The 22,951-nt window shown below is 50.0% G+C and overlaps 1 protein-coding gene across 16 annotated transcripts in view; it reads right to left on the reverse strand.

Annotated features, from left to right (window-relative positions):
- MICAL3 (microtubule associated monooxygenase, calponin and LIM domain containing 3) overlaps window positions 1-6,937 on the reverse strand; it is a 141,732-nt gene extending 134,795 nt beyond the window's left edge. For 4 of the 16 annotated variants that reach the window (XM_088837470.1, XM_055396245.2, XM_055396247.2 and 1 more), the window contains exon 1: window positions 6,538-6,933. The gene's annotated coding sequence lies outside the window, so the exon portion shown is untranslated. Of the gene's footprint in view, window positions 1-6,537 lie in introns of all 16 variants that reach the window. The other 12 variants (XM_088837475.1, XM_088837474.1, XM_088837472.1 and 9 more) reach the window with 9 other exon arrangements.
- Window positions 6,938-22,951: the final 16,014 nt, after the last annotated feature.

Consider the following 22,951-nt stretch of genomic DNA (forward strand, 5'->3'; position numbering starts at 1 on the left):
TTCAAGAAATACAGACACACACGATTATACTTTGGAGGTCACCCCACATTTTAATACACCAACTTTGCTTGAAGCAAGGACATCTTTAAGCTAATGAACCCTTCTCTGAGGTCACTGGTCCTGGACACAGGAGTTTCGTTAGCAACATGTGAAAGGGCCCTAAATGTTATTACCAAATGGAGCCAACTCAAGTAACACAGCAGGGAGCAAAGGGGAAGATGCTTAACCATTTCCAGGAGACACAGCAATTTCTATCTGATACATTTGATCATAGTGATCCAAAGATCTTATTAAATAAAAGATTAAACACAAGCAAAAACTGTATCTCACTGAGCATATCCAGCAAGAAGTCCTAACAGGCCTTTTCCATGATAGATCAGCTTCCAAACACAGCATATGACACAGAGATACTTATGGAAGGAGGAGTGGGAGAGCTGGCGGGTACCAGCATAAGGAAACCATGGAGTTCCGAGGTTCCAGTAGGCAAAGTATGGGGGTCCGAGAGTAAGAAAGGAGCCTCAGAGGTAACGTGGCCGGATCTAATTTCCAAAGCATCGGTTAAGCGCCTCCTGCTCAGGTTTGCTCCCACCCATCAGAGCACCAGGGAAATGGTAGCCTTGAGCCTGGTACCTCCAAGGCAAGCAGCACAGGCCACAAAAGGCAGTGGCATTGAGCTAAAGGGCAGCCGGCAGGAAGAGGAGGTGGGCCCAGCCTTTCCTGCAACCAAGCTGCCTAGCTGGACCTCAGAGAGCAGCAGCAAAGAGATCCTCTGTTTGCAAACATACAAACATTACTGAAACAATAGCCATGGGGGTAAATTCTAGAAATTCTCAATCTTACCTGCAAAAAATTAACAAAACCAAATGGAGAAAAAAATACTCTGCCTGATAATATAAATTTTCTTACCACTCCATGTTCAGGGCTCTCTGGCCAGCGGAGTCGCAAATCACAACACGTTGTAGTTTTCTGCATCTGGGCCTACTCTCCCCACCCCCACCCTCAACCCCACCCCCGCCCCAGGCTGCTTGCAGGCAAACAGCATCTTATTGTCCAGCACTCACGTTACATTTAGTAGTTCCTCCATAAATACGTGCATGAATTCAAAGCTCTCAGATTCTGGGCCCTCTGTCCCCAGGCTCCCTGAGGGTGGTCCAGGCAGCAGCATCTCTGAATCCTGCTCAGCCCACTGAGGCACACTGAGTCCTGTGAGCCCTGCCCAGCCATGCTGCCATCTCACCAATCTCTCTCCCCTGCCCTTTACTGTCCTTTTCTTCCTTGCTTCCTCTTCTTTTTTGCTCCCTCAACACATCACCTCACAGCAAGGTGATTAAATGCACAGGATCTGCAGTCATCTGGCCTCCGCAGAGTATCTACAGTTCTGGACCTCAGCCTCTCTGGAAGTTTCCCGAATGGGAAGCAGGAGACTGGAAGTGGTGTGTGTGCACAAGTGCTCGGCAGTGTCTGGCCCACAGTAAGACTCACTGAGTGATAGCTGATCCTATATAATTGCCCATAGTATCCACTTGTCTAAAAGTGCTTAAAGTGCCAAAGGCAGAAGGTTGTTTTTTTCCCTACCCCTGCAAGTCTGGTTGTGAGAAGAGCCTCTCTGCTTTGGAAACAAACTGAAACAGGTCCATGTCACGAGTTCAAATACTTCCTATTCGTTTTTCACAGGGAAACAAATGACTCTGACCAGGCATGACCAAACTGGGTAAAAGGTTCTGCTCCAAACAGTGGTTAGGATCCCACACTAGTTCGTCTAAAAACAGAATAAAATAAAAACCATCCACAGAGTAGCTGAGCTAGGACAATGACAGGGCTTGCGCGGGTTCCTGGTTTCAGGAGTCAGAAACCCACGCTAGGCGAAAAAGTATAGGAGGGAAGGGGGCAGGTTTCCTGAGCTTTTCAGGGAGCAGACTTGTAATCAACACTCTTTCCAGATCCCACGGCCCAGCCCGAAGTCCCTGAAGACCCTACACTCTGCTAAGTGTACCTTCTGGGGCACCCACAGGTGTTGCCCTCTGGATGCTTCAGAGTTATCTCTTCCGACTCTGCCCGTTTTGAAGGAATACGTCAGTTTAACCTAAATGCACCTCTCATAGACCACTTCAAACAGATAAAGCAAAAATGAAGAGAAGGACAATGTGAAACAGTGCAGGGATGGTTGGAAGAGAGGAAGGACGAGCCCCAGAACGAAGGTAAGTCCACCCCAGTCAGTTGCCTTTGACTGGTCTGTGACAGCACAACTCTGGAACCGAACACCTCAGTCTGAAGCTGAGCCCACCGTTCCCAACGGGGCCATCACTGAGCTCTCCACCTCAGGGTCCTCGTGCAGGAGACAGGGGTGCCATGAGGACTGAGTGTGCCGCCCCCCACCGAGCAGCCACTGAGAAGAGGCCCAGCACACAGCCACCCGCCTCCATGGGCTCCAGCAGAGACCACCATCGAGACACTGCTTACCCACTTCTCCTCCTTTCCCACTCACAAACCCAACATGCTCACACAGCCAACGACTCAATCACGAGGCAGCTGGAGGGGGCAAGTGAGGGAAGGCAGGGAGGAGTGTCGCTGGGACCTTCGTAAGCGGGCATTTTGAAGGCCGGACAGCCTGCGGTGGTGTGTTGTCATAACGCAGGGGGTGATGGGCTGGAGAAGTATCATCCACCCCTGCTCTTACCTCTGGGCTGCTCTGCCCCTGTCTTCAAGCTCCAATGCTGACGCATCAGCAACAGAAAAGAGGCAGGGGAAGAGAAAGGACGAAGCCAGACCAACCAAAGTTTCACGCTGCCTTTGTGTAGTTAGCAGTTTCAAGATAGTAAGGAAAAATCAATAAAAGCTACTAGTCAACCGCCTGACGGAATGCTGCTCCCCTCCTTCCAGAGTCCACCAGACCGGATCCTTCCCTAGATACACGGTTACACAAACCTCTGTCGACCAGCCTAACGCAAGAAGACCATCTCCTGGCCTTTAGCCAAACACACACACACACAAGCCTGCTGTTTCCTCCTCCCCACAGACAGTGAGGAGGCACCTCTAAGGACTGACCACTTAGCAGATGCTCCTGCCTTTGCTCTTCCACCTTCCACCAGGGTTCAACCAACAATCCTACTTCTTCCTTCTTTAATCTGATTATTACCACTTTATTCTTTTTTTTTTTTCAATTGTGGCGATTTTTTCTTCTCTGTGAAGACTGACACTGACAAAAAGTGAATGACCTGCAGAGTTTTTAGGGCAACAGTTTCCCTGTCCTTCCTCCTCGGTTTCTTGATTATCATAATAAGCCTTAACACCAGAAGACAGCTAAAGCCCACACCAAGAAAACAGCAAGTCATGTGCAGCTGAGCCCCAGAGGGAAGGGATGTTGTTCTGTTCCCTCCACCACCCACTCCACTCCACAGGATCAGCGCTGAATTCTGAAAAGTGGAACCAAAGGTGACAGAAGGGTGCATGGAGGCAAGGGAAAGCCCAAAGAGAGTTTAGGTAAATTTCTGAACAATATCCCCACCACTCCCAATGTACCACATTATTTGTAGAAGTTAGAAACCAAAGAGGAATCAGATTTTCAACTCTGCCACCTAAAGTAGAAACTGAGAGTCTTATTTACTGCACAGATTTTAGCCCAAGTGCCATGCCTCCAGGTTTACAATTTCAACCTGCAGCTTAAGTTTAAAAGCCTGGGTACTAAAGGCGTTACCTGGGTTAGAATATCACACATTTCTTTTGTCCACAAACCATTTCAATTGTCTCCCTCTCTATGCTCCCCATCTGGCCTCATAAAACATTTCACACTCTCCAAATACAGATATTTTTTCAACTCTTATTTTTTTCTAAAGTAATGACCTGGCTAAAGAATGCTTCTGGCCCAGGAATAGTCCAGAATCTTTTCCACTATTCTACTTCAGTGAAAAATGAAACCCCTGGACAAGCACAGCCCATCAGAGCCAGGCAAGCAGCGGCAACAGGTGTCAGGGACTCTGCTCTCTGCTCCCCGTCTCCACTAACACCCACGGGGGTTAGAAACACACACTTCAGAATCAGCCCAGCTTTGAGGCCTGACCTGCCTTGTCACTGCCTTGACCTGCATCTCACCAAACCCTCGTTCATCATCTGCAAAGCCAGGGAAAATAACATGTCCTACCTTGCAGACTGTCGTGGGGAATAAATGAGGTGATGTACGTGCAGTGCCTGGCACACATGAGCCCCCACACATAAGCACTGAACAAATGTCAACTATTCTCAGCTGTCTAGTGATCTGAAACGCATAATGGTTTGGTATCTTTAAGCCTTCCAGGTTTCTTTGGGTTTTTTTCCCTTATGAAAGTATTAGTGAAATTCCATATGAAGGAAAAATCGAAGTCCAACTTAGCCATCAACTCACAACTTAGAACAAATCGCATTTCTTTATCCATAAAGTGGAAAATAATATGCTGCACTAAACCTGATGGCCTCAGACAAAAAAGAATCAGTGAGATAACAGGCGATAAAAAAGCTTTCACTTCCTCAAAGAAAAGCAGTAAGAAAATCCAGAGTATGATTATTACTGAAATGTCACATCCAGTATAACGGGACATACATAAACCACTGATGTTACTCAAGCTTTCAAGAACATTAGGTCTGATAGCCTTTTAATCTGGTCATAATGAGCCTGGTACAGTAGGAGGGGGTACCTGGCTGCTCCCTGCAAAGCCCAGTTCAGAGGTACACCCCATCAAATATAGGAGTGTGCCCTGTTTGCTGGTCAGGTGCCACCCACCCAGGCCATTTCTTAGATGCCAGTGCCAGAAGAAACTAGGAAAGGCTTATGGTTCCACCTGAACAGGTTAAACCAACAGCAACAAAAAAAATCCTTACCCACAGGAATTTTCAACAGACCCAAGAAAGGGTCCACTCTGACCCTTTATTCTCCTGTGCTGAGCGAGTAAGATCTTTTCTACGGTGCGTACCATCCTTTCTGAAAAAAAGTCATGTGAGCTGGAAGGAAGAGCTCAGCTGTTTCTTGTTTGATATTCACTTCTAGGTTCAGAGGTCTGAGTTTCATTTTTAACCTACCATAAAAATTTTGGTGTAAGAGCTAGAGGTTGGGATGGGAAGAAGAGCGGCGGGACTGGAAGGTTAGTCTTAACTTAAAAAGGGAGCATGCAAACAAAACTATATCCAGTTTCATCATCCACAGGTCTCCCAAACCCAAACAGGAAAGAAAAAAAAAATTACTTATGGTTATTAAACACCTACTATGTGCCAGGTACACTTGCATGGAATATTTGGTACACATTACTCTAGAGCCCATTTTCTGCCCCACACCTAGAAACACCATGATCACCTGAACCATAACAGGTGTGGGGTGGGGGAGACCCCACAATCTAGCAGTCAAGGTCTAGACATTTCAAAGGCTAGCATCGTGAACGCAAAAAGACAGCGTGGCTAGGAACCAGGTCTAAGTTCCTACATATTCTTTGCAAGAGGACCATCTAAACCCTGTTTTCCCTATAATTCTGGAATTAAGCCATGGTGTTTAGTATCCTATCCAAAAAGTGAAAACAGTTTCAAATCCTGGAGCACAAGGAGAATTCACTGTAGGGCCACAACAACCTGAGCCAAGTCTCTGACCAAGTCCACTTGACAATGAAGTAAGACATGTATACAAGCCTCTGGAGGGCCCTTTACAGAGGTGCTCGGAAGAGAGCCAGCACCAGAAGCTGCCATCTGCGTGGCCAGGTAAGGAGGGCAGGGCCTCCCCGCCGGCCCAGCGCAGACGCGGAAGGTCCCGCTCACTGCAAAACCCACCGCACCTCACCCGCATCCCCGGGGTACGATCCAAACGGCTGTCTCCCGGGCAGACTGTCAGATGGGACTCGCCAAGTTTAAACGCCATCTCCCCATCCACGTCCCAGAAAATAAGAAGGTGTAAGCCTCGAGGAAAACACTGCTCACAAATGGCCTGCATTTCTCAGCACTAAGCACTGATGTCACCGTAACCGATGCCTGCGGTAAACAGCCGCCACCTTAGAGCTCACGGGCTGTGTGCGGGGCTGCAGACGCCTTCCTCTAAGTGAGCCTGCGGGGAGTCGGGAGACCAGGGCGGCCCGTGAGCCTCGGGGGACGGGGGACACGGGGACAGGGGGCACACGGGGGATGGGGGGACCTTGGGGTTGGGGGACCCGGGGGAGTTGGGGGGGACACGGGGGAATGGGAGCACAAGGAGACAAGGGGACGAAGAACATGGGGAGAGAGGGAAGACGAGGGACACGGGGGAAGGGGGGACACGTGGGGACCTGAGGGGACGGAGGGCCACCGCAGGAATGAGGGAATCGAGGTCCCGCCGCGCCCTCCCTCTCCGGCGCGGCTCCTCAGCTGCGCGTCCGCTCGCGGGTCCCCTCGTGCCGGGCCTCGGCGGCGCCCCTGGCAAGCACGTCCAGCCTCCCGCCCGCCGCCCGCGGCCCTGGACCCGGGCCTGCCGTCCGCTCCGGGGCTGCAGCGGCGGCCAGAGGGAGGCGCCCGGCCCGCGCGGGTCCGGGCCAGGTCCGGAGCCCGTCTCACCTCCGCCTCATGCCGCGCTGCGCCAGCGTCCCGGTCGCAGCCCACAGTCCAGACCCTCGGCCGCGGCGTCTGGCGGCCTAGCCCCGCGGCGATCCCCGCTCGGGCCGGCGCCTCAGCCCCGGAGCCACCTCCTCAGCAGTACGCGTCCCGCGCGAGCAGCACCGCGGCTGCTGCTGTGGTAGCGGCGCTGCCGCCGGGTGGGGCGGGCACATGGGAGGGCGGGGCTGCGGCCCCTGGGGCGCGACCACCGGACCCCGGCCTCGGGGCGCTGACTTCAGCGCGCCTCCGGAACCCGTTCTGCCGCCCGTCCCCAGGGACGCCGTCGCGACCCGCTGGCTCAGACTTTGCCAGAAGCTCATGGTTCTATGCAGAAGGTAAAAGAGAGGGCCGCCTCCACACCCTTACTTCTCTCCACTCCCCCCGCAGGTTCAGTGGTATATTCCTCAAAGCCCGCCCCGAGGGACCATGGAGAAGTTGATTGGTTGAGAACCTTGGATGGGGGCGAGGAACCGCGCGAAATGACCAATGGAAAAGCATGGTGGGCACATCAAAGCCGGCCAGAAAGGGAGGCGAGAGAATGCAATTAAAGGGCACGTTATTTGTTGCGCTCTGTAGCCGCCGCACAACACAACTGGAATTTTTTATCTGATCCAATCCAGACAGGAAACAAAGAGATTGGGGATTCTCAAATTTTGGAGTTAAGAGAACGAAAAGAAAATATGGAGAGAACTGAAGAAGATATCTGCGTGTGCCTTTCTGCCGACCCGTTGTCCGTTGTCTTATCTAATCCAATAAGGATATTGGAGTAGAATTGATCTCTCGTAGTCCTTCTCATACTTTGCAAGTCTATAATCCTTGGTTTGGGATTAGCAATATTTACATATGTTCTTCACTTTGGGGCATCAGCTAAAGAACTTTGATTGAAAGTTGACACCAGTTCCTTTGTACAGACAGTATTAACCCCACCTTTTGTGAAGACAAAGTCAATATCCTTTCTGACTCCCTCTCGGAAAGTAGAGCGTTCTTTTCATATGTGGAGGGCCACACTTTGCCCAATAATTTCTACTCTAATTTGACTCTACTGAGAGTCACCTCCTCATCTTCTCTCTTCCTCCACATAATCAGACAACACCTCAGTTAATAATTCATTTGCCTGTTCATCTGTCCAGAGCCCCTGGCTTCAGCAACAGGTCTTGCTGGCCAGGCCTCATCAGAATTGCCAAAGTGCTGGTCACTATCTCAAGTCTGTGGCAGCCATTCAACTCTACAGGGACAGTGAGCTCTCAGTCTCCCTGCCTGTCAAATTCAAGACTTGAAAGCATCCTGTAAGGGTCCCACCTACTCTGTTTTAGAGGTTTACACAGGCAGCAGGCCTGTACTTTGGTAACAACCCTCCCAACAACTCCACTTTCTTTTTTCAGAACTTTAAAATTTGACTGTGCCAGGTCTTAGCTGCAGCACCCGGGATCTTTCTTAAGTTGCCACATGTGGAATCTAGCTCCGGCTAGGATAGAACCCAGGCCCCCTGCATTGGGAGCCTGAAGCCTTAACCACTGGACCACCAGGTAAGTCCCAAAACTTTTCAACCTCCCTATACCCCTCAACCCTCTTCCAAATTGTATCAGGTGTCTGGGGTACCCTGGGGAGTAGTGTCCACTCCCCAGCCAGGCAACTCGGCTTCCAACTATTACGCAGAGTTCAAGAAAGTCCAGTTCCTCCATGAAGCCTTCCCAGTCTGATGAACAGAAGATTCTGGCTTACAGAGTTCCTACTTCTACTCTGTGTTCCCCAAACCCTGATTTTCTACCCTATACTATGCAATTTTTATTGACATATTTACCTCTCTCCTTCATTTACAGCAGCAGCTGCTGCTGGTTACATTTAGCATTAATAAATGTTTCCAATACGCTGGGTACTATTTGGAAGTGCTTTGCATGTATCACTTCATTTCAGCCTCAGACAGGCTTAGAGAAGCTGACTTGCACAAGGCACACACAGTGGAGGTCTAACTACAGTGCCTACCTTCACATCCCCCACAATGCAAGGCTATCTCCTGTTTCTTCAGAACCAACTGCATTCCATACAAAGGATAATGCGATGTACCTATATCGTGTTTTACATTGATCCCTGTACCTGTAATATTTCAGCCTCAAACAGGCACGTCAGGAAGGTTAGGAGCAGTTTGTTACAGGCAAAGCTGCAAGTGGACTGATGCACTTGCCTCCTGTAACAACACTGTTGAATAAGGCATTTAGTTTTCCAAGTTGTGGACTGGCCCCTGCAACCCCTGCTTTTATGTAGCAAAAACTCCTTTTCATATGTAGCAAGTAGAGAACCTTACAAGCAATAGGGGAAGAAATACAAAATAGCAACAACAACAACAAACCCACAGCATGGAACAGAGAAGCCTGGTACAGCAAGTGCTCTCAGTGGACTTCTGTAAACTCAGAGATACACCTTCTGCTTCACTTTACTGGCTTATTGTTCATATGTTGTCAGTGAGATTACGTCTTTGACACATCTGGCAAATTCCACAGAAAAAGGCAACAAAAAGTGCGCCCTGCTCCCTGTGGTGCCTGGAGACAGAATCAACCCATGCCCGTGACAAAGGGGCTTCCCTGTGTGGGGTTGCTGACTCTAATTTGGGGAACTTCCTGATTTGCCATTGAGTGAAATATCCTGCTCCACTGACAGTGGTGCCACAGCTTGAAAAAATAAGCTGGGCTAATGATTTCATTCTTTTTAAACTGCTGAAATCGTCACAGGGATGGGCAGGCCAGCAAAACGGCGTGGAAACCAGTAAACTTTAGATACCAATTGAGAAGGATGAGCATGGCCGTCCTGGAGTCAGTATTTCCAAGGTGCTGTCTGCCTGACCCAGCCCTTTCCCATCCAGTTAATTTTCACTCCCATAGTGCCTCTGTCTTTTCCCATCCCCAGAGAGCTCTAAAACGCTTCTGCTTATCTGGGTGTTTTATTTATGCATCCAAGCATTTCTTGGGCACCTACTATGAGCAAAGAACTGTCAGGTTGTGTGAAGTAATCCTGATGGATCGCCCAGGAAGCCTGCACCTACTGATTAGATGAGTGTGGAAAACATCAGACCCCCTTGGTGAGGAGTGGATCAGATCAACAGGTGCCAGGACTCTATCCCCAGCTAAACATACAAGCTGGCATTAGACCACCCCTGCCCCAGGGCAGGAGGAGCGTGGGGTGGGGGTTGGGGAGAGGGCCTGTGTTGGGAAGTAAGGTGGAGAGATTGAAGGCACCCAGGAATAACTGCACATGAACCAAACAGAAGGCAGGATGATGTCCATCCATAATTTGGCCATTGAAAGAATTGTGGAGTGGTCTGTCTTACTTTTAAGAAAAGGAAAATTCCTGATTTCCAAAGTAATACATGTCCATCATTTCAAAATGTTTAGTAGGGAAAACTACAAAAATAATAAAATAAAATCTAGCCATTCCTCTTACCAGCATATCAGTGTTACAACTGTGATATGTTTTTCCCTATACTTTGTGTGTGTGTACATGTGTGTGTATTTTCTTTTTGGTATGTATCTCCCCTGCCCCCAACCAGGGATCCAACCCATGCCCCCTGCAGTCTTAACCACTGGACTGCCAGGGAAGCCCCCCTGCATATATCTTTTTTTAAATAAAAATTGATCAAACTGCTTTATAATCTATTAATACTTTCTCCTTAACAAGACCAGGAATTTTCCCAGGTCACATAGATTATTCTAAAAGGTGATTTTAAATGGTTGAATCATATGGCTATACCTTAAGTTATTTAATTCTATTTTTAGGCATTAAGATTATTTTCAATTCTTCCTTAACTTCCTGTAACTTCAAGGATTATCCATATATGTACATGTTTATATATTTTTATGATTATTTCCTAATATTTCTAGAAATAGAATTGCTTGGTCAAAGTGTATGGACATTTATTTTTCTTTTTTTTCAAGTTTAGTTTAAATGGAGGCTAATCACTTTACAGTATTGCGGTAGTCCCTGCCACACATCAACCCGAATCAGCCACAGGTGCACATGTCTCCCCCATCCTGAACCCCGCTCCCACCTCACTCCCCACCCCATCCCCTGGGCTATCCCATATCACCCGCTTTGAGTGCCCCACCTCATGCATGCAACCTGCACTGGTCATCCATTTTATGGTAATATACATGTTTCAACTGCACTCTCCCAAATCACCCCACTGTTGCCCTCTCCCACGGAGTCCAAATGTCTGTTCCTTATATCTGTGTCTCCCTCACTGTCCTGTATATATTTCTAGAAATGGAATTGCTTGGTCAAAATGTATGCACATCTTTAAAATGTCTCATACATATTGCCAGTGGTCTTTTGGAAAGTTTACAGCAGTTCCATCCTCACCCGCCATCTGTGATGTGGCTATTTCTCTGAACCCTCGCCAACCCTGGACATCTCTTTTGTAATCCTTGCCACTTGACAGATGAAAAACAATATCTTGTTGTTTTGATTATCATGGTGTATTTTTAATCAAGGTGATAACTATGTATCCTTCCTTCCAAGTCCCCTGAATTGAATAGCGAAATGAGTGCTTCCTTTTCTCTCTACTCAACCACTCTTCTCCAAAATCCCTGAGAACAGATAGAGAAATCAAGAGTAAAATCTGCTCAAATGACTAGACAAACTCAGGACCATGTCACCTGAACAAGTAAAGAAGGCAGTGGAACACATGGCTCAATATATGCCCTAAATCACAACTTTGAAATTGGTAACAAGTCCTTACACAGAAACTTTTTTAGCTATAAAAGGAGATGAGTCCTCTGAGTTATATTTAGTACTGGCTAATACGAAAATAATTTGCATTTCTTCAACAACACCCAGTTCTGTGATGGGGCAAGTCCACGACGAGCCATCCTCCATATCAAGTGGCCAAGCCACCCAATATGACTCTCAATTCCTACCTAACTTTCTGGTCCCTTGGCTTTGTTTTTGTCTTGTGGCTTTCTCCACAGCCTCTTCTCCCCTCCAGCTGTCAATATCCTAATTTCCCACTGAAGAACTTATCCCTCCCCCATTCCCAGCTGTGTTTGGTCAGGATTGAGTCCAACCCCTCTCTGGACTTAACGTGGGATGCAGGAAGCTCTGGGAGCTGCTTGCAGCCATCCTGGGCCATGAGGTCGAACCTGCACCAGAAGGAGAGGAGTTGAGAAAGTGAGAGGGGAGCTACGTCAGGTCAAATCTGTGAGCCCTGATTCAAGTCTCCTGGGAAGCCTGTGTGTAAAATAATACCCTCCCTCTTTCTTTTAAAATCTTAAACAAGTTTTGGCCAGCTTTCTGTCACGAGCCAAGAATGCTGACTGAAACACTGCCTGTGGATGGATTCCGTGGTGCAGTAGGAACTCAGTCCATTCAATTCAAGCGTTCTCAACGTCACTGCCACTAGTTCAGTTCGTCATGACCCCAAGAGTGTTCTGATGCAAGGTACCATCAAGGAAAAACCAAGCTATGTGGAGCCTGGGGATTCCAGGTTACCTTGGACGGACTCAGAAGCCCTCCCATCTACCTGTAGGATGACAGTCAAGGGGGAAAAACAGGAGGGTGTGATACAATTTGATTCCTGGGCAACCTCCGCTGTCATGTGGACCTACTGAAGACTAGAGGGTCTGAAAAGCTTGATGTCCTGCGTCTCTTCTACACTGAAGACTGATTTGAAAACAAGCCAGTCTTAGGACTTCCTTGGCAGTCCAGGGGCTAAGACTCTGCACTCCCAATGCAGAAGGCCCGGGTTCAACCCTTGGTCAAGGAACTAGATCCCACACACTTCAACCAAGACCCAGCACAACTGAATAAATAAATAAATGTTTAAATTTTAAAAAAAAAACAAAAAACGGGACATAGGATCTGCCCTCAAGGAGCTGACAATTGGGTACAGGTAGGAAAGGATCGTTGCCAGGTGGGAAGTATTATCTCGTGAGACTGAGAAGGGGCCCATTCAAGATGTCAGGGGTAGGTTCTGTGGAGAAGGGCCCCTCAAAAGAGAGAGAGAGAGAGAAAGGTGTTTTAAGAATTGAACCTTTTTAACTTGTCCTGGTTCCCACAGGCAAAGAACAAGCAGAGTTCCTCCCCAAGGACCATCTCACTGCCCCGGGGGGAGGCAGGTTGGTGGGTGAGAAAGAAAGGGAATTTGAGAGGGTAAAGATGAACGTGCTAACATCTCAGTGAAGAGAGGGATGGGATGGGGAGTCTTTGAGATTACCTTCTTTGGCTTATTTGTGCTCTTTCATTTTGGGAGAGAATGGACTATGGAACCTCCTTTTGTATTTTAACACAATAGTCTCCCCCCAAAAAAGGGAAAGTTAATGAGAAAAGCATCCATATCTCCCCATATTTCCTCTAGACTTATCGTCTCTGGGTCCTGTCCCCCCACAAGCACAGGTCTTTAGCCAAAGCTCACCTGCTCTGAAGCCTAGCCTAGACACGTCAGCATGGCGCCCTCGGAGATTATGTTAGAGCAGAACTGCCAAGAAGCCTGTAAATAGTCTAGGCCCCTTGGGTCAGACACCCCTAACCTTAATTAGAGGAGAAGTTACACTGATTTCCTGGAGATGTTTAATTCCTGACCATGAAAGCCCTGAGGAAAGAGTAGGGACAGGTGACACCTGACCACTTCCCTGCCCACCTGCCTGGACCTTGAGTTTGGACCAGGCAGGGCAGAGCTGCTCCCGGGGGGTTGATGCCTCAGCTCTCCCGGGTGGTGGGCCCACCTCCTGCAGGAGCACTTGAGGGTCCACCCCAGGGTGCTGTTCGAGTACCGCTTTCCAAGGTATCCCAGCCTGAAGCACATGGAAAGCACTGAGGCCCCACAGTTTGCAGGTCCAGGCCTGCTGTCCCACAGGAGGGCTCCGGGTGGACATCTGTGGCTCTTCCCAGCCCAGAGTCCAGGCCCTCTCATGGGGTAACGGCACCTACAATCTCTTTTGTGGGTGGCCATGTGATCAGAGTGCCCTGCTCTACAGGCAGCCCGGGCCAGGCAAGCTGACTTCTCCCCCTGGAATTTGAGTGTTGAGCAGAGAGACACACACACTGAAAATAACTGGAGCTGATTCATCCAGTTGCAAGTACACTAAAGAAGGAAACCAGTGTCTCTCTGCTCTCTCAGGCCCCTTAGCTGCCTGGGTTCTCATCCTCCCCGAGGCCTAGCTGTTTACTTTTCATTCCATTGTGTGAACTAATTCCTATTCTTCCAGTAAATGTCTTCACCCTTCCCCAAAGTTAGCCCTAAAGCCTACTTCCATTATTGGAAACCAAAAACCCCCAAAAGGTATAAGTTCTAACCCTCTTAACAACCTCATTTGTCATTATTATCCCTATTTTAATGTAAGGTAATTGAGCTTCACAGAAGTTAAAAGACTTGCCCAAGGACCCACAGCTCACAAGTGTCACTGAGTCGACTCAGAAGAGACAGTACTTTACACCAGGCCATCAGGTAGACCGTAACCAATCTCTATCAGCCAAAATTATAGCAAGCACCTTGAGAAGCTGTGACTGGAGAAGTTCTGGCTCCAGGTCAGTAAATTATGCTTTCTAGTGTGTCTACATTTCTAATGTCTCATGCTTAGAATCTTCCAGCCTTACCTAATTTCCTTGAGCACCTTAGGCATTACAAACTCAAACTTGCCTTCCACCCGCTTCATAGCACTAAATATTCATGAAGTGTCCTTAGACCGAAAGCACTGGAAAAACCTGTTCCGACAGGTGGGCTCTCCTGTGGGCAGTAGTACCTGCAGAGAAGAGGTGACCCTGGCCCTTAGATATTCAGGGAGGAGTTCAAATTCAGGAGAAGTTCAAGCTATGCTGAAGGGTTTCAGGCCTGAGAAAGGTAAGAATTTCTAATTCTTAGGTGTTTTTAAGTTGCTTCTCCCGTCTTCAGAGTGGCTACCACATTCCTAATTGTGGTGTCCATCCTTCTTTCTAAGTGTCCATCCTCCTTGCAGCAGGGGGGAGATCTACACGTGACCCTGACAACTACTAACAGGAAGTCCATCACCTACAGGAGGACACAGCTCTCACCCTGCAGACTTGCAAAAGCATGCTTCTCTTCCCCCGCTTTCCCTGGAATACAAATCAGAGCATTTCATTTAGTGAGGAGACCTGTTCTCAGAGAGATGCTTCCTCCTTCCTCTGAAACAGCACCTTCACCCCGAGCCTCCCTGAGGGGCTTGAGCATGCGGACATTCATAGCAGTCACACACCTGCCCTACGACAGCTGCTCACTGGAGACAGAAAGCCAAAACAAAGCCCACCTGGGAAAACACCATCCCAACTGAGCAGAATGGTGGGTTGCAACTTAGCTCATTAGAATCACTCTGGAGCTTTAAAAAATTGGCTGTATCTCAGACCAATTAAGCCAGAATCTCTGGAGATGGGACCCAGGCATCAATATTTTATTTTATTTATTTTATTGGGAATTCCCTGGCAGTCCAGTGGTTTAGAGGCTGTACTCCCAATGCAAGGGGCACAGATTCGATCCCTGGTTGGGGAACTAACCCCATGTCTCTCAGCTGCACCACTCGGCAATAAATCAATATATATAAAATATTCCTGGGCTTCTCTGGTGGCTCAGTGGTAGAGAACCCGCCTGTCAATGCAGGAGACGGTGTTTAGATCCCTGACCCAGGAAGATCCCACATGCAAAAGATTAACTAAGGCCGTGTGCCACAGCTATTGAGCCTGTGCTCTAGAACAGGGGAACTGCAACTACTGAAGCCCATACGCCCTAGGGCCTGAGCTCTTGCAACAAGAGAAGCCGCTGCAATGAGAAGCCTGCGCCCCATGGCTAGAGAGTACCTGGCTCTTCCCAACTAGAAAAAAGCCCACGCAGCAAGGAAGACCCAGCACAGCCAAAAATAAACATATAAAATTGAAAATATATATATATATATATTTTTTTTTAATTGAAGTGTAATTGACCTACAGCACTCTCTTAGCTCCCGGTGCACCACGCAGTGATTCGGTATTTCTGTATATTACAAAATGACCACACCCAGGCATCAGTACCTTTTAAAGCTCCCCAGGTGTTTCAACATGCAGGCGGGATTGAGAACCGCTCCCAACGGTGCAGCCTTCTGTTGATCTCTCACTTAGCAAGAAAGACTTCACCCTTCTCTCGAAAGCAACCTTTATAATAGCGAAACCTCTAAATCGTTGATCACAGTAGCAGACCAATAAGAAGGACTTTGGGGGTAGGGGGATGGGAAGATGCGAACGAATGAGCAGACAAGGAGAGGACTTTACATCCAGAGAGTATTTTACCATGGACTCACAATCCTTGGACTCTAAACAAAGCCAGTCTCCAGGAAGGCATTCGGCCCCTGCCTCGCTTCCGGAGCAGCTGAACTTCACACCCTTTGTCAGAGCTCTCCAAGAGAAACACCTGCGCGGCCAGCCACCGCGGCCCCCGGTGCGGTCACGCGCGCCGGGTCCAGCCCGGGGCTCCGGGCTTGAGCGCGCGGCCTCCGCTGGCCGGAAGGAGACTCCGGGGTCGTGGGAGGGGGCACGGCCTCGATGCGGAGGTGACGGACGCGCTGCCCCCCGCGCCGGCAAGGGCATCCGGCACCGCGGTTTGCGCGGAAGCTGCTGGAAGCCCGAGCCCCGCGGTCCCTCGTGTAGACTGCGGTGGGGGGGCGTTTGCGGGGACCCGCGCGGTGGGGCGCTGTAGGTAATGGAGGCCCCGAGACGGCGCAGCGGCGCTAAGGGCGCGTTTAGGAGACGAAATAATAATACCAAGATGTCAGAAACGAAAAGCCTTCCCGGCCACAAGCGATTCAAAGGTGTGACTTCTAAAGGCAGCAGCAGTCCAGACAGCGCCTGACCGTGTGGTGCGGAGGCCCGTCCAGAAGAGGACCGGGCGGCACTCACCCGCGGGCCCTCGGCGCGCGCAGGTGCTCCGGCCGTTCCCGTGCTGAGCGCGCCGCGCCGGCCCCAGGCCCCGTCCACGCCCGGCTCCGGCGGCCGGAGAGCGCGACCCGCGCCGCGCGAGGAGGAGGCCAGGTCCTGCCGCAGCCTCCTCTGCGCCCGGCTCCGCGGTCGCTATGGAAACCAGGCGCAGCCCGAAAGGTGACACAGCGAGGCGCCCCAGGCCCTCCCGGCCTCTGCGGGGCCAGGCCAGGTCTGCGGTGGTGGGGCTTCCCGGGCCGCACCCTCAGAACGTCCCCTCCACCCCCAACCAGACCCTCCCTTCCCCATCCTCCCGGCCTCCTCCCTCGCCCCCTCCCCAGCCCCACCTCGGTCCGCTCGGTTCCGTGGAAATGCCGGCGCTTCTCCGGCTCTTCCACGCGGAGACCCTGGGCACTGGGCTGCTCAGCGACCTGCGCCTCTGCTGGGGTCTGGACCCAGCCTCACTCTTCACGAGCCCTGGACTGCAGCGGCCCGCGGACTGGAAAGCAATCTGCCAAGCCCTAAGGAGGGCAGATGGAAGGCTGCAGAGCTCGGAATAAATTCCTCAGCATTTGCCTATTATAATCGGAGCAGAAAGAAGCCTTAGCGATGATCGCCTCTTCAAGGATCGTTGGCTTCAGTAAGACATCCATCAAGCTGAGCAGCGGAGAGCAAAGCGACTCCAGCAGCACCCTCAGGACAGGGCTGATGCCTCCAAGAGACGCGGCTCCTGCGTGTCTCTGTTGCTGCCTGGTAATCCCTCCTTTTCCTTTTTTTTTTTAATACCACCTTCTTTCAGATTATGTTAATACCTCAGACCTTTTAAGGTCTGCATAGTATTCTGAAGCGCAAGTGTCCTATTTAATTTATCTTTTGGTTTCACTGGGTCTTCGGAACTGCCACCCCTGGCTTAGTTGCCCCTCAGCCTGTGGGATCTTTGTTCCCCTACCAGGGGTGGAACCTGTGTCGCCTGTGTTGGAGGGCGGATTCCCAACCACTGGACCTTGGGTGCAGTCTCCGTCCCTGCTGCCTTGACTCTTCTGTTGTACTCAACCATTAATGTGAGTTGCCCGAGCTCCAGGATCCCTGTGTAGCTCAGAGGCGGTCTGAGTGACCGCCCAGAGCCCTTTCTTCCTCTCAGCACTGTGCCTCCGTGTCTTCTTTACCGCAATCTGCAGGTGTTTTGCTCCAGTTCCAAAATAAGGGAAGGAAACACACTTTTATGGAGCTCTGACCATGTGCCTAGGCTATTCGTGGGTTATTTCGTTTAATCCTTGGGTCACCCTGTGACATTTTACATCACTGTTTTATGAGCTAAGAACATAAGAACACAAGTTACTTGTGTAACCTACACGGGTAGATCAAGGTAAAGCTGGAATTCCCACCCAGTTCTCTTTGACACAGAGAACTGACACAAAGTTCTCTGTGACACAGAGAACTGACACAAAGTTGAAGGCAGGAGGCCATCTGGGGTTGGCCCAAGTGGGTATTAGGGAAAACTTCCTATAATCTCTAGAATCCCACCTTTCATTCACTTACTTATTTCCAGTAAAGGCCCCTGGCTGGGGAACAGCTGCTCCAACAGCTCTGCAGCCTCAGGAGCCACAGGAGCAGAGAGACAGGGACCCGTCTGCGGTTCTTGGTGCTGCCAACAGCAGTTGGGCCATCCATGTGGTACGACATGGACACTGGAGTCCATCCACTGGAAGATGGAGAGGGCCTGAGCTCTGCTCCCAGGGATGAGGGGCCCAGCAGCTGTGCCAGGTTAGCTTGGAGACTTCTGCTGTCAAATCGCTGATGGACTGTCCCAGGAAGGAGAGGTATGTGGCCCTCCACCGGGCAGGAGCAGGGCCACTAGGGACGCAGGTCAGTGAAGCCAGCTCTCTGCTCAGTCTGAGGACTTCCCATCACTGCTGGCTCACAACAGGGTGACCTGCAAGTGAGCTCAGGAAAATGCAGGGTCCACATAGCCAAGGGCTTGGAGGAGGGTACCCTTCATTCTCCAAGGCCATCCTCCACATGTGTGACCCAAATTGACGAGGGTGGCACCAGACTCCTGCTTTGGGAAACGTTGACTCTGTGACTTCCAGTTCCCTTTCAAATCAAAGATTCTGTGACCTGTCAGTGTCTGTTTTTCTTGTACTGCTATTTCACTCCAGTAGATAATGTTTTTAGTGCTTTTGACTCTTTGACTCCCAAAACAATTCAGAATGGTTCGTACTATTAGAATGCGTATTTTTTAAAAAACAAAAACTTTAAGGAAAAAATAGAATCCAGGAGGATCCCTGGGAAAAAGTGAGTTGCTACAGAATTCGGACACTAAATTAAAAGCGAAGTTTGTTCCAGTGAAAGTCGCTCAGTCATGTCTGATTCTTTGCGACCCCTAGACTATACAGTCCATGAAATTCTCCAGGCCAGAATACTGGTGTAGGTAACCGTTCCCTTCTCTAGGGGATCATCCCAAGCCAGGGCTCAAACCCAATTCTCCTGCATTGCAGGCAGATTCTTTACCAGCTGAGCTACCAGGAAAGCCCAGGTTTGCCCCAAGTCTGGGCGAATAGAGACAAGTGTGATGTTATTGGTTCTCACTGTTCAGGAAGGGTATGCCCACACTCCGCTGGCCTCAACTTCCCACTGGGACTGAGAAGCCCAGAACAACAGGAGCAAGTTTTTCCCTTCATTTTATTTAATTTTTATTAAAACTTAACGTTTACTTTTATTTATTTAGCTGCACTGGGTCTTCGTTGTAGCATGCAGGGTCTCTTACTTGTGACGTGGGATCTAGTCCCCTGACCCAGGATCGAACACTGGGCCCCTGCATTAGGAGCTCGTAGTCTTAGTCACCCCCAGGGAAGTCCCCTCCCCTGCCTTTATGCCCTCTCCTTCAATAATATGCATGGGAACATTTTATACAGTGTTGCTGCTTAGTGTATTCTGATTGATTTGACTTACTTTTTTCTGCCATGCCATGAGGCTTGGATTTCAGTTCCCTACCCAGGGATTGAATCTGGGTCACAGCAGTGAAAGCCCAGAATCCTAACCACTAGGCCACCAGGGAAATCCCTTTTTTTGTTTGTTGATTTTGTTTTTTACTTTCTTTTTTTCAAAATTTATCTACTTATTGGCTGTGCTGGGTCTTCAATGCTGCAAGGGCTTTTTCTCTAGTCGCAGCAAGCCAAGGCTGCTCTCTCCTTGCAGTTTTCAGGCTTCTCATTTCGGTGGCTTCTCTTGTTGATGTGCGACATGGGCTCTAGGGCGCTCAGGCCTAGTTGCTCTGTGGCACGTGGGATCTTCCTGGACCAAGGATCAAACCCGTGTCTCCTGCATTAACAGGTGGATTCTTTACCACTGAGCCATCAGGGAAAGCCCCTGTTTTTCACTTTTCTTAAAGGTGGAATATGATGCTTTCTCCCTGAGGCCTGGTAGAAGCCATGTCCTGGTCAGGCTCTCAGCCATGGCTCTGAACTCCCATGATACTGCTCCAGGGGAGGGTGGAAGTGGGGCTGGACCTGGCCTATAGTGGGCCCCAGGCTGCCATGGTGGCGGCCACTGGTCCCTGCTCATGTTTTCCAAGCAGGTTTTCATCCTCAGTGTGTCTGTGCTGCAGAGCACAGCTGCTCCACACACAGGCCTGCTTCCCTCTGGAGCTCTTGTCATGCCCGCTAGTAACAAGAACCAACACTGCTATTTCTCTTGCTCAGAACACAAGCCCCCAGTTAGGTGCTCATCCTGCCACTACTCTGTTAAGCAGTTACTTATTTCTCAGCCCTTTTTCCAGGTGAGGAAATGGAGGCACACAGGCTCAGGGACCTGCTCAAGGTCACAAGCCCCACGGTGACCTTAGTGTTCTGGCTCTAGGTCTGTGCTCCCAACCGCATACCCCCTGCCCCTCGGTAAGTGTCTGTATGTCCTTAATCAAGTCACCCAGGGACCAAGGTCCAAAGTGAGGTTTTCTTGGTGAGAAGACTCCTGCTGCTGTGTTCTCTGCCCTCCTCTTTCCAGGCTCCTCTCTTCCCTGGAGACAGGCGCTGAGGTGGCCCTGTGTTTCCTCCCCCACCCAGCTTCCTGGGAGGGCTGCTCTCCAGTCTGCCCTCAGCTCTGCTTGGCTCAGGGCTTTGGAATGAAAGACGCAAGACTGAGCTCCTAGGAGTGACTCACCTCTGCTTGGAGGGATTACAGCCGGCTTTCATGCCACTTAGCCATTCCTTCTCCATTTTTCCTAAAAATGCCAGATGGTCTATATTTTATTTTAAAATCAGCAGGGGGACTTCCCTGGTGGTCCAGTGGTTGAGAATCTGCCTTCCAATGCAGGGGATGTGGGTTTGATCCCTGGCTGGGAAAGTAAGATCCTACTTGCCGCAGGGTAGCTAAGCCCATACACTACAACTAGAGAATCCCCCGCAAAGAATGGTGAAGACGCAGCAAAGCTAAAAGAAAAAAAAGAAAGAGTAAATAGACTTTTTCATAGACTTTGCTTTGGGTGATTGTCAGCACGACCTGTCCCTTCACCTCCATCTCTCCCACTACCCCGGGATCATTACAACCACCTGAGCAGGTACTGCAGACCCCAAAGGCCTGGGTCGCTCTCCACCTGTGACCTGTAGGTAGACGCTTGATAGGAACCTCCTGATCCCACTGTCAGGCCATCTCAGGTCCTGTGGAACTGGGCCAGGATCAAGCCCTGGGTGTGGTTTCCAGGCCTGGGTCAGCAGGAGCAGGTCTGTGCCGGGCATCTCCTGCTTCTGCTCCTGGTAGACTCAGCTAAGCCCAAGGGCAAGAAGACACAGAGGGTGTTGCCCACAGGAGGCGCGCCCTCTTGTGCAGTTTCCCACACAGCCAAGAGTCAGCCCTTTCTTCCGCTCAGACCAGCCGAGTCGCTGGCACCAAGCACACTGTCTGGAGTTGTATGAATCTCATGCCCGTGAATGTTTTCTGTAGGAGGCTCCCAGGCTTGAAGCAACAAACAAGCAAGTCAATACTCTTCCCACCGGGACACAATGGGCCTGCAGGCCTGGGAGCAGCCAGGCTGCCCCATGGACTCTCAAATGTGCTGAGACAAAGGCCAGATGGAGGCCAGACTTCAGGGGTCACGCAGAGAGCATCTGCTCTGTTACAGGGTGGCAGGAAGTGCACTGACCCATGGCTTCCTCTGTCCATGGGATTCTCCAGGCAAGAGTGCTGGATGGGTAGCCATTCCTTTTTTCCAGGGGAATCTTCCCGACCCAGGGATTGAACCTGGGTCTCCTGCATTGCAGGAAGATTCTTTACCATCTAAACTTCTCTTTACCAGAGAAGCCCCATTGAACAGGTTACTTCACCCAGGTTACTTCAAAAATGTTCTTAGACCTAAACGAGTTGGTGATGGACAGGGAGGCCTGGCGTGCTATGATTCATGGGGTCGCAAAGAGTCGGACACGACTGAGTGACTGAACTGAACTGAACTGAGAAGGTCTGGATTTGAGTTCCAGCCAGATTATCTATTAACTGCATGGCCCTGAGCAAATCAATGAGCTTCTCCAAAGCACAAATTTCGTTATCTGTCGAATGGGAACAGAAACATGTTTCCTTCACACAGGAGCACGTGAGGATCAAATAACAGCACACATGAAAACATTTTGTAAGCTATAATGTGCTCTGGATCTGTCAAGGGTCATATAAAATGCTGTTTATTGCAGTTAACAATGATGGTTTCAGAAGTTTGTTCCTCTACTCAAGTTTTGACCGGAACAGTGTGAATAGTAAAAAAATGGTGAGCTTTGATTTTCTCTCACCTTCTAGTCCATGTTCTGCCCCAGGCAGGCAGGAGCAGCAGGGACTGAGGCGGGGGTTGGCACGGTGCCGACCTGCAGGGAGCACGACAGGTAGGAAAGAAACACATACCTGTGTCCTCGTCATGGTCAGGGACTGGATCCTGACAGACTTTAGGGTGGGCTGGAGGGGACCAGCCCCCCACACTCAGCGAGAGGCACAGTGGATGCTGACCCACTGACAAGCCTCCCTACCCACTGGGCTCCCTGCCCTGGGCTGCTCAGAAAACCCTGGTCACCTCTACTCTGAACCTTGACTGCAAGGACCTTGGAAGCAGCTCACTGGTGGACTTGGGATCTCTTCAATATCCACAGCGCCAGTGTTTCCATTCAGACTCCCAAGCAGACAACACTCGCCCGCAGAAAAGAAGCCTACATTTTAGGTATCAGAAACTTCATCCTTTATGCATCCCAGTGCCTTTGTGTCCGGGACAAGAGTTCCAGCAGTAAGGATGCTGCTGTTACCGAACAAAGTTCATGTGCTCAGTGAGGGCAAATAGAAAGATCGGAGTTTGGAGCAGAGGGATGTTTATCGCAGAGCCCAGCAAGGAGAACATATGGCTTATGTTCAAAAACACCGAACTTCCCTATGATTTTTTGGGGGAAGGTTTTTGGGTTTTTTTTTTAAGTATTTATTTATATGTATTTGACTGCTCTGGGTCTTAGTTATGGCACGCAGGGTCTTC

The sequence above is a fragment of the Moschus berezovskii genome, chromosome 6 (assembly GCF_049115385.1).
Source record: "Moschus berezovskii isolate FMDL1 chromosome 6, NW_MosBer_1.0, whole genome shotgun sequence".
NCBI lineage: Eukaryota > Metazoa > Chordata > Mammalia > Artiodactyla > Moschidae > Moschus > Moschus berezovskii.